At 40.3% G+C, this 13,621-nt stretch overlaps 1 pseudogene; it reads right to left on the bottom strand.

The window, feature by feature from the left end:
- Positions 1-4,303: 4,303 nt before the first annotated feature.
- Positions 4,304-8,197, bottom strand: LOC111721637 (annotated as a pseudogene).
- Between the last annotated feature and the right edge of the window lie 5,424 nt (positions 8,198-13,621).

Here is a 13,621-nt window from a genome sequence, read left to right as displayed (position 1 = left end):
AAAATTACATCCATATATCCCTAACATTGTCAAGCCAATGTATGTGGAATTATAAACATACCCAACAGGACAGAAAGACAATTAGGCTCAATTAGAGAAATAGCATGGAATGTCAGCTAATGGATTTTAGGCAAAGGAATTCCTGCCTACCCCTCGCCCCCAAAAATGTAGGGCATTTTTCTCCCACAAAAGACAGTCTAGGTCTATTTAAAGCAAAAATAACAAACCTTTCTACTAAACGATAACATTCTAAGGATTCTAGATTTTTCACATTAAATTCAATATCAATATTTAAACAGGATTCAGTAATAAAATACCAGCATTTAAATAGTTAACAAATGAAAAGTTTGCAAAGTTAAATTAACTGAACTGATTTGTAAAGGAACACACACAAGAAAAAAAAAATCACCTGTATAATTATAGTCCCCAAAAAACAATTTTTCTAGTACCTCAAAGTCTGGGATGTCTAAAATTTAAATTCCCAGGTAGGAACAGTCTCTAAGGGGTCTATGCAAATAGAGTCCAATTTAATTATAATGGAGGGCTCACATATAACGGATTATTCTGCTGGGTCCCTGATGTTTAAAGACAATTATATTATATTTCACTCCTCTCCTCTTACCCCCTTCCTCCCTGCCTCGGGTTCTCCAATATAACATCCATCCTGAAATCATGCTTCCAGGGTCATCATGGTTTAACTGCAGGTTTAAGAATTCCATTATTTGCACCTAGAACTGAAAAGGAAAAACAAGACAACAAAATACCAAGTCCATTTATCAGGGCTACAGGGTAACAAAGAAGAAAGGGGAAGGCAGTCCTTGCCCCCACCAGGGCATCTACACTGTGAGTAAATAGGACTTTCCTTCATTCCTTAACAGCAGGGAGTGGGGAGAAGTAAGATTGTCCTTATCTGGTAGTTTGAAAGATTGAACCTGTTCTGGCAACATGGCCAGTGAAAAGGGCGACTCCCATATATGTGATAGAGTAACACAGAATGTCTTCTCCCAGAAGCTGGTCCTCAGCCTCTCCCTTGTAGAAGCCTGTGCTAAGTTATATGACATGAGCAAGTCTGGTTACATAAATTTTCCTGAAAGAGATCAGTTTTTAAAAGATGGTTTAAAAGTAGATTAAAAACTATAATGAATACTGTACTTTTTCAAAACAATAAAATAAAGGAAATGGATATTCTGGTTCTCTTCACCTTTCAAGACTTAACTATATGTTCTATCATTTCTACCACTTGGAGAAACAAAGTATTTTGAATTTTTGAAATACTTTTAATTTACTATTTTAATAAATATTGTTTTTGAGGCAAAATATTTACATTACTTCAGATACTATGAGAAAAATCAAGTACACACACATACATATATATATATATATACACACACACATAGATATACACACACATATAAACACACATAACACAAAACCCCATTAGAAACAGCACAATCAAATTATAAATCAAGCCCCATTTCTGTACATATCATGCCACTGGCAGTGGGCTGCAGTAGAGAACCAAGAACAGGATATCATGCACTTACATCAAAACTCTCCGCTGAACCTTGTTGTCACCTCCCTCTTTGTAGTGCCATGGAGTGGTTGGCTATAGGCTGTGAAAATGTATTTCAGGCCTTCATAGCCAGCTTGGTCAGAGTGCTTCAGGAACAAAAGAAGCAAACTGGAAGCACCTGTTCTGTAAGCAAACTGGAAGCACCTGTTCTGTAAAGTTCTGTACTGCTGATGTTGAGGAAAGTAGGCTCTGAACTGCCTATGTTAGGCCAGAGACCTAAAAAACTGAGGGAGAAGGACAGGTCACCAGGACATGAAACTGTATGTAGGGGCTTTTCAACACTCCATCAAGTATGAGGGAAGAGCACAGCCTCTCTCTGGGGCCAGCTCTGACCACCCAAAAGTCATTAGAGGGCAGAGACATAGTTGAACCATGAATTGCCCAGAAAGGGAGGAGACTTAAGACCCTTTAAGATCCAGCTCCTAAGGAAACCACAGTCAGAGGGTAGGAAGTCAGAGAGCGAGTTATAAGAAAAATAACAGGCAAAAAATACTGAAAGTATCATATATTTCAGGAAGAAAACAAGGAATTTGAACATAAACATATTTTTAAAAACACCAAACAGTAACAACAGAAAGAAACATAGCCTCCACATCTATTAAACAAATTCAGGCATCCGTTTATAAATAAATACAAAGAAAAACAAAGGGAAAGATCCAAAACTTGATAAAACAGAGAACTCTGGAATTTGACAACATGGAACGACAACTTCTATTACTGAATAGTTCAAAAGAAAAATTATAATTATCAGAGCAGAAATTATGCCCTATAGAGCAAAAAATAGTGAATAGAAAAATTTGAATGTACCATGAATAACAAACCTCACCAAAGAAACAAGAGAACAATAAAGAATGCAAGTCCACAGAAGTGAACAGCTCAGAAAATGAGAAGTCAAAACAACTTTAAAAGAAAATTTGCTCATTATGCAAGAAAAAGATATGAAAAGAAGGATGTTTAGAGACAATATAAGGATCGTAGGTCTCCCAGAAGAACACACCAGGATGAAAATCTTTAACACCACAGTGAAGGAAATAATAGAAATATCAGAACTTTGAAACACAGAAAATGAAATTCAATTGAAAGAATTCAGTGTTTCCAGAAAATTATGCAGCACTGCAGACTCCAAGATATATAATGGTTATATTTCATTTAATTCATCAAGTCATTTAAGTCATCAAGAAAAAGACTTTCAGATACAAAGGAAAGGATACTTGAACAGCACAAGACTATTCTGTATCCAATAGAAAATACAGGAGGGAATGGAATAATGAGCTCTAATGAGCAATAGAACTCAGGATGCAGCTACATATAGCATAGTTACCCTATCCTGCAAATCAGAGCTTAACATACAAGACAAAAGGAGAGGAAGAAAGAAGGATTTGAAAAGTTTTTAGAAAGTGAACTGAAAAGATTACTTACCCCTCAAACATTGCAAATAAGAAATGCAGGAGTAAATAAAAGCATCAGAAAAAATAATAAGAGTGATAACATTCTTTCTAAATGTATACAGTGACATAGAAATCAAGTGGAAATTTGGTTGAGGTAACAATGAAGACAAGAATAGAGGTATTATGGACAGAATGTGGCAACACCTTGCTTAGAGGTGAATGCTTTTTTTTTTTTTTTTTTTTTTTTTTGTTAAGGACTACATTACAATGTGGAAAGGTACATAAAAGAGGGAATGATCACGCCAAAGAAAAGTAGTGATACCTCAGGGTCTAATCAAGGGCTATTGATGAGGGAAGAAGGTGATTTGTGTGATCCAGAAAGAGAAGGGGGAAGAAAGGGGAGAAAGACTGAAAAGGAAAGGGAAAGGAAGAAGGCCTCATTTTGGAGGTGAGAGGCAGTTCAATTGATGAATGCTACTATGGGTGAAGGATCTTACACTGAATCAGACCCAGAAATATTCTACTTGAAAAGGCCACTTACCCTGGAAGGGAGGATATTGGAACCCCTGGGGCATCTGACACCGAGAAGAGTGGTAAAGCATAGACACATGGAGATTTCCAGGTAAATACAGCAAAGTAATTGAAGGAAGATAATACTATGTCTACAGCTGAAGAAGAAACTTGAAATTGAAAAGTTTCTACATGGACATTAATGTTTCTAGGATAAGAAGGGAAGTGGCCAAATGAGGGGAAAAATTTTTTTAAATTTCTCTGATAAAAGTTTAGTATCCAAGATGTGAACAATTATATACATACCTATCTTGTACAGCAATCTGAAATTGTGCAAATCAAGTGAATGAGAGACTTGATTACTGAGTTTATTTCCCAAGGAAGCCATAGATAAGAAAAAAAATGGAGCCATATACTGCAAAATACTTATAGCTACACTTTTTTTTATGATAGACAACGACTGGAAACAAAGTATATGTCCATCAATTGGTGAATGCCTAAACAAATTGTGATACATGAATGTAATGGAATGTTACTCTGTAAGAAATGATGTGTGATGAATATACAAAAGAATGGAAAAACCTATATTGATACAAAGTGATGCAAGCAGAGTGATTTAATAAAGATTAATTTACACAGCAACTGCAACATTGCAAACACAAAGAACAACACAACAAAAGAAGATCAAAATTATAAAGAGCAAGTGGGAATCAAATGAATGCGTATGATAAGACATCACAAAATAGCCCTTCATGGAGGTGGAACATCCATAGGTGTTAAATATTGCACATTTATCAATCAATTGGGCTTTTTCTTCTTTTCCTCTAAAAAATACTAATTGTTGCATGAGATGGCTCTTTGGGAGATGGCAAAGAGGGACACATAGGACACTGATGATTAAGAAACAGAAAATATCAATAAACTTAATTTCAAAAATTGCAAATCAGCTTCAGGCTTCCTCCACTTGACTAACCGGTTGTCCCCTTCCAGTATCTGGCAATCGGAATACTTTAGTTAGTGGACTTAGAGGAAGAGAGTTCGTGTTCTGTGGAGTGAGCAGGATGAACTGTTGGCATTGCTGGGAATGTGCAATGCTGAGGATCATGTCCATGGCAATTCTTCTACTGATTGGATCCATGTAACTATCAAATGCATCCAGGCATCTGAAGGGAGATTCTGTTACTGACCATAAAGTAAGCAAGAAAAAAGTTAGAAAAAGAGATTTCACTCTCTGACTGAAATTGCACGTCACCAAAAACAGCTTTATTTCCTTGTGTAGGCTGAACTCTGACAGTAAGGGATTCATTTTTATGATCAAAGCTCATTTCCCTGAATAAGAACACTGAGATATTAAGTCTTCAAAGTATGATTTGCATCGTAAAGCAAAACTTCTTTTTAATTGCTGGCATAATTCATATTTTTGTTTTGACGTTTGATCCAATGACTTAATACAATTTTCAAATTCCTCACTTTAACATCTAGAATTTGGTATCTTTCTTTTATTTCTTGGTACTGCCTTATTATTTCTTCTCTGCTTCTGTGACGACTGTTTTCTGATTTTATCTTCTGTTTTAACAGACTAATTTCTTTTCAAGAGCAGAGGCAGTTTTATTAACTTCTTTTCGCTCTGGGCAGATGTATTTGGCCTGAGCAATCTCTTTCTCCAGTTCTTTCTCTTTCGTAGTCAGTTCTTTTTTTTTATTTGGAGAGAATCCAGGTGTTGTTTAAGCCTACCTTGAGAAAGTAGCAAGTATCGTTTTTCAGCGTCCACTTCTAAGTTCACCTGGAGTAGTTCTTTTTAACAGATTCTATTAATTCTGAAATGTGACAAATGTTTATCTTAATGTTTTTCTGTCTCTGTTCAGCATCTACTTTCTGTTTTCTTAAATTCTTCATTTCTTCCTTTTGCATTTTCATCTTTTCCTCAATCTGTTTCATCTGCAGTTTAATTTCTTGTGCCCCCTTTTCCACTATTGAGATATCTACTGACTCTTTTTCTTCATTCTCAAGATCTCTTATTTGTGTAATGATTTGTGTCACTCTAACCTTTATCTCTTTTAAATGAAGATGATGATTATTAATAGTTTCTTGGTTCTTTCTGGTATCATTTTTAAGCGTGCATATATGTTGCTGAAACACAGACAACCGTGCCATTGTATTTGCCATTTCTTTCTCCAAGTGACTTATTTCTAGGTCCACATCAATCAAGTAAGTAGGTCTCAATTTTTCACACGAGTAATAGCGTCGCTCTAGCACCTGGTCACCATCGGCAGTGAAAACTTCGGTACAGTTCTTGGGGGGCTTCTGAGCCTGCATCACCGTGCGAGCTAAAGAGTTACTTTTAATAAGCAGCACTGACTCTATGCCCCTTATATCAATCAAAGCATTGGCCACCACTGCATTATCTATTTCTAAAGCTGTGAGAACTGTTGGAAACTCTGGGTGAAAGGCTGCTCTGTCTGTGACGTCGTATGCTTCCTGCTCAAACGCTGACACAATGATCTGTGGTCGGGGAGACCCTGGTGGATAAAACCTTTTCATAAGCCCCTGAAGTACTTGCTCATCTTTATGGTTGTCACAACAAAAGGCAAGAAGGAGTCCTTTAAGCAGGACTCAATAGCCAGTGCAAATTCAGGGTCCCGGAGATGAATGTAAGCTCCTAGTGGGCCTACAGGTTTGGAAGTAAACTGACCCTGTCTATGGGCATTGTCTACTGCTTCAAGAAGGGCTATAATCTGTGGTTCAAATCGCTTCAGTGGATCAGTTTTACACTCTTTTAATCGGTTTAGCTGTTGCTGCTCATTATTCAGCATTTGCTGCATATTTGACATTTCTTGCCTAAGTCTAGCCTGTTCTTCATTGTCTTTTTTTATAGTTTTCTCAAGCTGTATCACCATCTGAATAAGTGAATCTTCTTGATCCCTAAAGTTCTTTACCTTTTCCCTCAACATGAACATTTTTCCTGTTTATTCAACTTTGCTATTTCCATATTCTTTTCAGTTCTTCAATTTGGTTTGCAATGTTGTTTTGCCTTGTCTAATTCTTTATATCTATGTTGGAAAAATTATATAAAACTTCAGCTTCCTTGTATGCCTTCTCTTTTTAATTATCTCTTCTTTTGCCTGAGTGCATTTGGTCTCTAATGCAACAGCTTCTTTGGTTAAGTACTGCAGGTTGTCTTGAATATCTTTAAACTTCTTGGCGGCTTCATTAAATTGAACCTTACAGGCCTCAATTTCTGATTTAATATGAAAGTATGTTGGTTGCCAACATTTATATTCTTTTTCATGTCTTCAATTTGTTTTTCAGATTCAGTCACTACTGCCCAAGCCATCTCATGTTTCAGATCCTCTACTCTCTTCCTTGCGGCAACCATACTACAGAAACACTTTTCTATCTCTATGCCCTGCCGTTTTAGCTCCTGAAGCTGCTCTTCTCCTTGTTCTATCTGACTCTGAGTCCTAGCTTTTTTCTCCAAAATGCTTAAGTAATCGGCATTCATCTGTTCAAGTGGGGTCACTTTCAAAAAGAATTTGTATCTCTCACCACCATGTCTGGTCTGCAATAACTGCCTGCCCATCTCTTGAGATAAAATAAACGCTGGATTATCTACCTGTATGTTAAAATGCTCAAGAATGGCCATAAGCTCTGCTTTCTTAGAAGAGATCAGCTTTTTGCCTTGGTCTTTTAGTTTGTAACTTGCAGTCCCACTGACACTAATTCGTTGCTGCACAGTTATCGAGTCCCCATACAATTCAGATTTAAAAGCGCAATCCCCGGTATTCCTTATTGTGATGGAGACAATGGCTGAAGTCTCTCCATCTTTTACAAACTGTCTCAAAGATGATCCTAATGATTTTCCACCCAGACCAACTATGAGAGCCGTCAGCAAGGCACTCTTGCCCCAGGATCCTGCCACAAAGTTGACATTGGACCCAAATTTCACAGGTCCCAATGCACCGTAACACATAAAGTTCTCCAGCTGGATACTCTTGATGATGCCCCCTCCCCCGGAGACCTGAACAGAAACGTCACTTCTATTTGACCAGCGCTGGATGGGGAACCTCTCCTGGCACTTCCTCCCGTCACCCTCTGGCCCTGGCCTTGCTCTGGGCTGCTCCTCTGAGGCGGCAGGGGGGACACGGTTCTCCTTTCTCTGAGCCGTGGCGTCAGGGACAGAACACGCCTGCATGGGTGTCGGAATGACCCTTCCATCATCCCTTTCGCTTCCTCCTCCCCCCCTTCTCTTCCTCCTTCTCCTCTTCGCCATTCCTCCTCTGCTTCTTTCTACCTTCTCCTCTTTCCTTCCTCCTTCCTCTTCCCCTTCCCTTCCCCCTGCAACCTTCTCTCTTTCCCCCCGAGCCGCCTCTTCTCCCTGGGGTCTCAACGGAGGGTCCTCCACAGGCTCTTGGCGGTCTCTTCTTAGAGCCATGGCCTAGCCCAGCCCAGCTTCCCTCTGTAGTACCGCAAGCTGCCACTAGGTGGAGCTTCCTTCAAAGCCTCTAGGGAGAGGCGGCACTGACTGGGCTCAGCCCTGGTCAGGCCCCAGAGCTCTGAGCTCCTCCTCCTCCTCCTCGCGCCTCTCCTCCCCCAGCCCCCCTTCGCCAAGCAGACCTTCCGAGCCCCTCCTCTCTACACCTTAATCAAACAGACCTCCTCCTCGCGGCCTCGTCCCCGCAGCCCAGCGAAGCAAACCTCCTTCCCGCAGCCCTCCTCCCCGCGATGCAGCCGAGCAAACCTCCCCCCCCCCACCCCCCGCGACCACGCCAGCCCGTAAGGCCGGTTCCCTCACCACTCAGCCCGAGACCGCCGGCAGCATCAGATCCCGGTCTGTGACAGCGACGCCACCACAGGTTCTTCCCGGGCCAGCAGGGCGACCAGGGAAAAAGGGAAGAGGCCGAGCGCGAGAGCGAGCAGCTCTGCACCACAGCCCCTCTCGCTGGCGACTGAGCCGCAGCAGCCCCCTCCTTTCCGCGCCTGCGCAAGGTGCGGACTGGCGGAGGCGGGGCTCGAGCCGTTCCAGTTCCGGGGCTGGGGGGGGGGGGGAAGAAGGGGGACCATCTCTGCGCAGGGTTTCTTCGAGGGCGCCAGCCCAGCCCCTCTTCACAAGCACCTGCAGTGCCAGGGCCAAATGAAAGTTGTGGGGGTAGTGAAGAAGCAATGCTTCCGGGGGCGCTGTCTGGCGGTGCCTCTGCCTGCCTGTCTGATTGTCCGTGCTCAGACCCCTTTCCTCTCTCACACTCCTTCTCTCCTTTTCTGGCTCTGCCTCCCCTCATCTCTCTTTTTCTCTTCTCTGTCTCTCGTTTCCTCTTTCTTTCTCTCCTCCTCTTCCTCCTCCCTCACAGTCTGTCTCTCTGCCTCTGTTTTTATTTTTTGTCTTCCCCCCCTCTTTCCCTCTGGTTCTCTCTGTGGCTCTTCCTCTTTCGGCCCTCTCTTCCTCTTCGCTCTGCCCCCTGACATCTTCAATGAATGTGTTTACACTGGCCTCTAGATTCCTCTACTCGAGGGTACCACGTTTTTTCAGTCATCAAAATACTTTGCCCCTGTGTCTGTCTCTCCTCCTTTCCCTTTTCCTCCCTCCCTCCTTCAGCCACCTCTCCCCTCTCTCCCCTGGCATCTCCAACAAATAGCTCATTGGCCTTGCAGATTCCCTCATTCAGGGGCACCACACCTTTCTAGTCACCAAAATTCTCAACTCTGGAGCTATCCTGGATCCCTCAAGTTCAGACCCCGTTCACTCACTTTCAAAACTACAATTGGCAAGTTTTCTTGATCTCACCCCTTTTCCCCACTCTCTCATACACATTCTTTTGTCCCCACTCATATCATAACCACTCTAGTTCAGGCTCAAGTCGATAGCAATGGAGGTAAAAGCAAACCAAAACAATTGAATAATATTGATTATATAAAATAGGTTTTTCCACACAAACAAAACCAATGCAGCTAAAATGAGAAGAATAGCAGTAAATTGAGGAGGGGGGGGGGGAATCTTTGCACCAAAATTCTCTGATAAAGATCTCATTTTGAATATAGGTAGAGAACTAAGTCAAATTTACAAGAATAAAATCATTCCTCAATTTATAAATGGTCAACAGATAAGAGTAGACAGTTTTCAGAAGAAGAAATCAAAGCCATCAAAAGTTATATGAAAAATATTCTATATCACTAATAATTAGGAAAAAAGTAAATTAAAAAAATCTGAGGTATCATCTTACCTTAGACCCATGGGACTGGCCAAGATGACAAAAAGAAAAAGACAAACACTGATGGAAATAGGCATATTAGTGCACCGTTAATGGAGCTGTGAACTAGTCCAACCATTTTGTAAAGCAAAGACATAGGTCTTAAAAGCTTGTACATACTCTCTGACCCAGCAATATGTGACTACTGGATCTACACTCAAAGAAAACAAAGAAATAGGAAAAAAAAAAAAGGACCCATATGTCCACAGACATATACAGCAACTCTTTTTATGGTTGCAAAGAATTGGAAACTGAGACAATGCCCATCAGCTGGAGAATGACTGACCCTACAGTATAGGATTGCAATGAAATAATATTGTGCTATAAGAAATGATGGAGATGGTTTCAGAAAAACCTGAGATCTTTATGAATGAATACCCAGAGAAATGAATGGAACTAAGAGAATAATTTGTACAGTAACAACAATGTTGTAAAAGTAAACAACTTTGTAATTTAGTAACTCTGATCAACACAATGACTGTTGGAATCTTTACAAAGTGTTAAGCCGTTAGAGTTGATAGAGACAATAATTATCTAATTTAGCCTGGTTCAATATGATTGATTTGATCTTAGAAGGAGATATTTTGGGCCAGAACTTGAAACAAGGTACTAAGTACAACTGATGGAAACAATGCTTGTGTTCACACCTTTAGAGCGCTCATAGAAGCAAAAAATATTTAAGTACTCATTGGAGTTCACACGGTTTAGTATGAGATATCCGAATTTACACCTCCCTTAAGCCCTGCCTTCAGAAGGAGGAGTTAACCTTTAGGAGATCATATATATGGAGGAAGCTCTTAGAGCTTGAAAGAATTTCTCCGCAACATTGACTGGGGTCGGAGAGGAGCACTCTGGGAGGAAGCCCACAAGCCCTATCTTTGAGGCCAGAGAGATTCATTGCATCTTCCACCTTGGTGCTGGCTGGAGGCCAAAGAAAGCAGAGGTAGAAGCCAAGGACAAAGCCGCAAGAGCTCTTGGAACCAAGCAGAGAGATAAGCCTCTGAGCTAACCGGGCTATATTGAAGGACACAATAAAAGATCTGAACTTTTACAAGCTGGCTGCAATTTTGGAGTAATTATTTATTTCAACTGAGACTAAGGCTGCCTCCAGAAAACCTCCCTGAGAAACCTGCTTTCTCCCAGAGAGAACTATTATTATTATTTTAAAGAAAAAAAAAAACACCAACAAATGACCAATCAGAATTCCAAGGACTCGTGATGAAACATGCTATCCCTTTCAACGGATGGAATCAGAGTCAAGATAAAAGTATATTTTTCTTTCTTTTTTTAAACATGGCTAATGTGGACATTTGTTTTGTATGGATATACATGTTTGTAATGAGCTCTATTTTTCTTTCTTCTTCAATGGGGCGAGGGAGAGAATTTGGAATTGAATATAAAATGAAATTGAATTTAAAAAATGAAAATTAATAGCAATGATCTCCTAATGTGTGTGTAGGTGTGAGTGGAGGGGGTGGACTTCCCACATCCAGCCTCCCTTTCAACAAGCTATCCCGACATCGATTCCAAATTTATTCTTTTGTATAGCTCCCACCCAAGAAACTTCAATAGCCACTATTGCCTCTAAAATAAAATACTATTTAGTTTTTAAAGCCCTTCACAATCTCAATCCATTTTTCATTTCTAGCCTGACTCCCCCATTCCTCCCCTTCTTACATTCTATGTTCTAGCCATACTGACAATTATAGATATGGGTTATTATATTTCCCATATCTGTGACTGTAATATTCTTCTTAAAAATATGTTCTCTGGGAGTAGGTTTGTTGGGGGGCTTCTGGGAGCAGCCTTAGTTTCAGTTCAGAGTAATAATCATCTCAAATGCAGCCAGCTGTTAAAGTCCAGATCCTTTATTTTCTTCTCATGTTAGAGCTTACCTCCATATTTCTCAAAAAAAAAAATACTTAGCATATATATTCTGTATTTATTTATCCATAAACCTGAATCCTTTCAATAGAATGTAAACTCCTTGCAGGCAAGATTGTTCTTTTTCAACTATTATAGCTACAGTAACTGCTTTGAAAATAGAAGGCATCTCATTAGCGCTTACTGACCAACCAATTGATGAGCTAGAAAAAGGTTTGACCAAACTCTCCACCTCTCTGAGTAGTGTTCTTACCACAGAAGAGGTGATGGCTTTGGGGTCAGTGGACATGATTTCAAGGTCCAACTTTGCCTGTATGACTTTGGGTAGTTGATTCGCTATCCTCTCTGGACTTTTTATTCATCTATAAAATGAGGATAATTGGAATAGATGTTCTTTAAGGTTCCACCCAATTCTTTATAGCTTTGATATTTTTTAGGGGAATGAGGGTGAGAATGGAGCTTAAAAATTTCGTATGGCCTAAAAATTTTGTATGTGCCTTTTGCCAAGTGATTCCTGTGGTATATGCTGACTAAATTTGATTTCTGAGAAGTGTATGTGTCACTTAGTTGCCCTCCATGCCTGAAATACTCTTTTTCCTCTACTACAATTACTGACTTCCCTGACTTTCCTCAGGTCCTAATTAAAATCCCACTCTCTAAAAGAAGCCTTCCCTCCCCAATTTTTCTTAATTCCAGTGCCTTCCTGTAGAGGGCTGGAATTCTGAAAAGGTGTACTTGAATCAAGGACAGCAAAGTACTTATAATTAAGCACTTACTCAGTGTGAGATAATGGTTCTCTAAACATATACTTAATGTGATATGGTGATGTAATCATTGCACATGCTCAGTGTGTTGTAGTGATGTAATTGTACTGAAGTAAGGGAGTCTCAGACACAGACACAAGAGAAGATGTCAGACTCCAGATTCCAGACTCCGGACTCCATCTTTGACCAACCTCTTGGTGACCCTCCTGCCTCCTTCACTCCACTAAGACCAAGGACTCGGGTTGATCCCAAAGTCCTCCAGAGAGCTAGTCTGGACATTACACCTTCTATTTCCTCTTATCCTGTACATAGCTTGCCATGTATATATTTATTTGCATGTTGTCTTCTCCATTGGATTGTAAACTCCTTGATTGCCTAACTTTTATTTTTTTAAGGCCCAGTGCTAATGGAGTACCTGGCTCATTGTAGGTGCCTAATTTATTTTATTGAATAATTTATTGGTCAAAGTATATGTAATGAGGTCCTGGGTATCTGGGTGAGGTTGGCAGAGAAAGCCTGAAATACTGATAAGATTATTCTCTGAGGCAAGCAGGAAAGGGCACTGATGGAGATCAATTCATCCTTATAGTCCCATCCTCAGCAGAGGTCTTGGGTAGCTTCATCTTGCTGTGTTTAGTCAGAAATCCAAGTTATGTCAACCCCTGTGGTTAATTTCCCTTCTAATCTGCTTAAAGTCCATGGTATCTTTGCTGAATCCTTTTTGGATTGGTCCCTCAAAGCATTCTACCTCCTAGTGTGTTTCTCCTCACCCTCCCTTATGCCTTATAGTGTCTTTCCTCTCATCCCCCACCATGCGTTATGGTGTCTTTCTTCTAATTCTTTTAGGGTGCTAAACTCCTCTATAGATTTAGCCTGCTAATCCAGTGGAGTACTCCAACCTTATGGTGTATTTTGTTTCTCCTGGTTAATTGTGAGTTCCCCTACGGAACATGTCTTTCCCATTGTTAATGTTAAAACCACTTTCCTGTCTAACTATATGCTCTCCCAAATCTACTTCATATTTACCATTCCTGGTGTCCACTGTATCTTCATTTTGTCTATAACCTCTTCTCATAAATAAACCTGCCTTTTGCCAAAGAGAATGGCTAGTGTGAATTAATCACATGACCAAACTTCAACATTTGGGGCCCACGTCATCATTTGGTGCTGAACCTCAAATACATTGTATGTAGGAGTTAAGTGAAAAATGGCCCCTTGATATCCACTATTGCTACCTTTTTGGACTGTGTACAAACATCT

Source organism: Sarcophilus harrisii, chromosome X (genome assembly GCF_902635505.1).
Source record: "Sarcophilus harrisii chromosome X, mSarHar1.11, whole genome shotgun sequence".
Lineage (NCBI taxonomy): Eukaryota > Metazoa > Chordata > Mammalia > Dasyuromorphia > Dasyuridae > Sarcophilus > Sarcophilus harrisii.
Note: the sequence above shows the minus strand (reverse complement) of the source record. Positions and strands in the feature narration are given on the sequence as shown.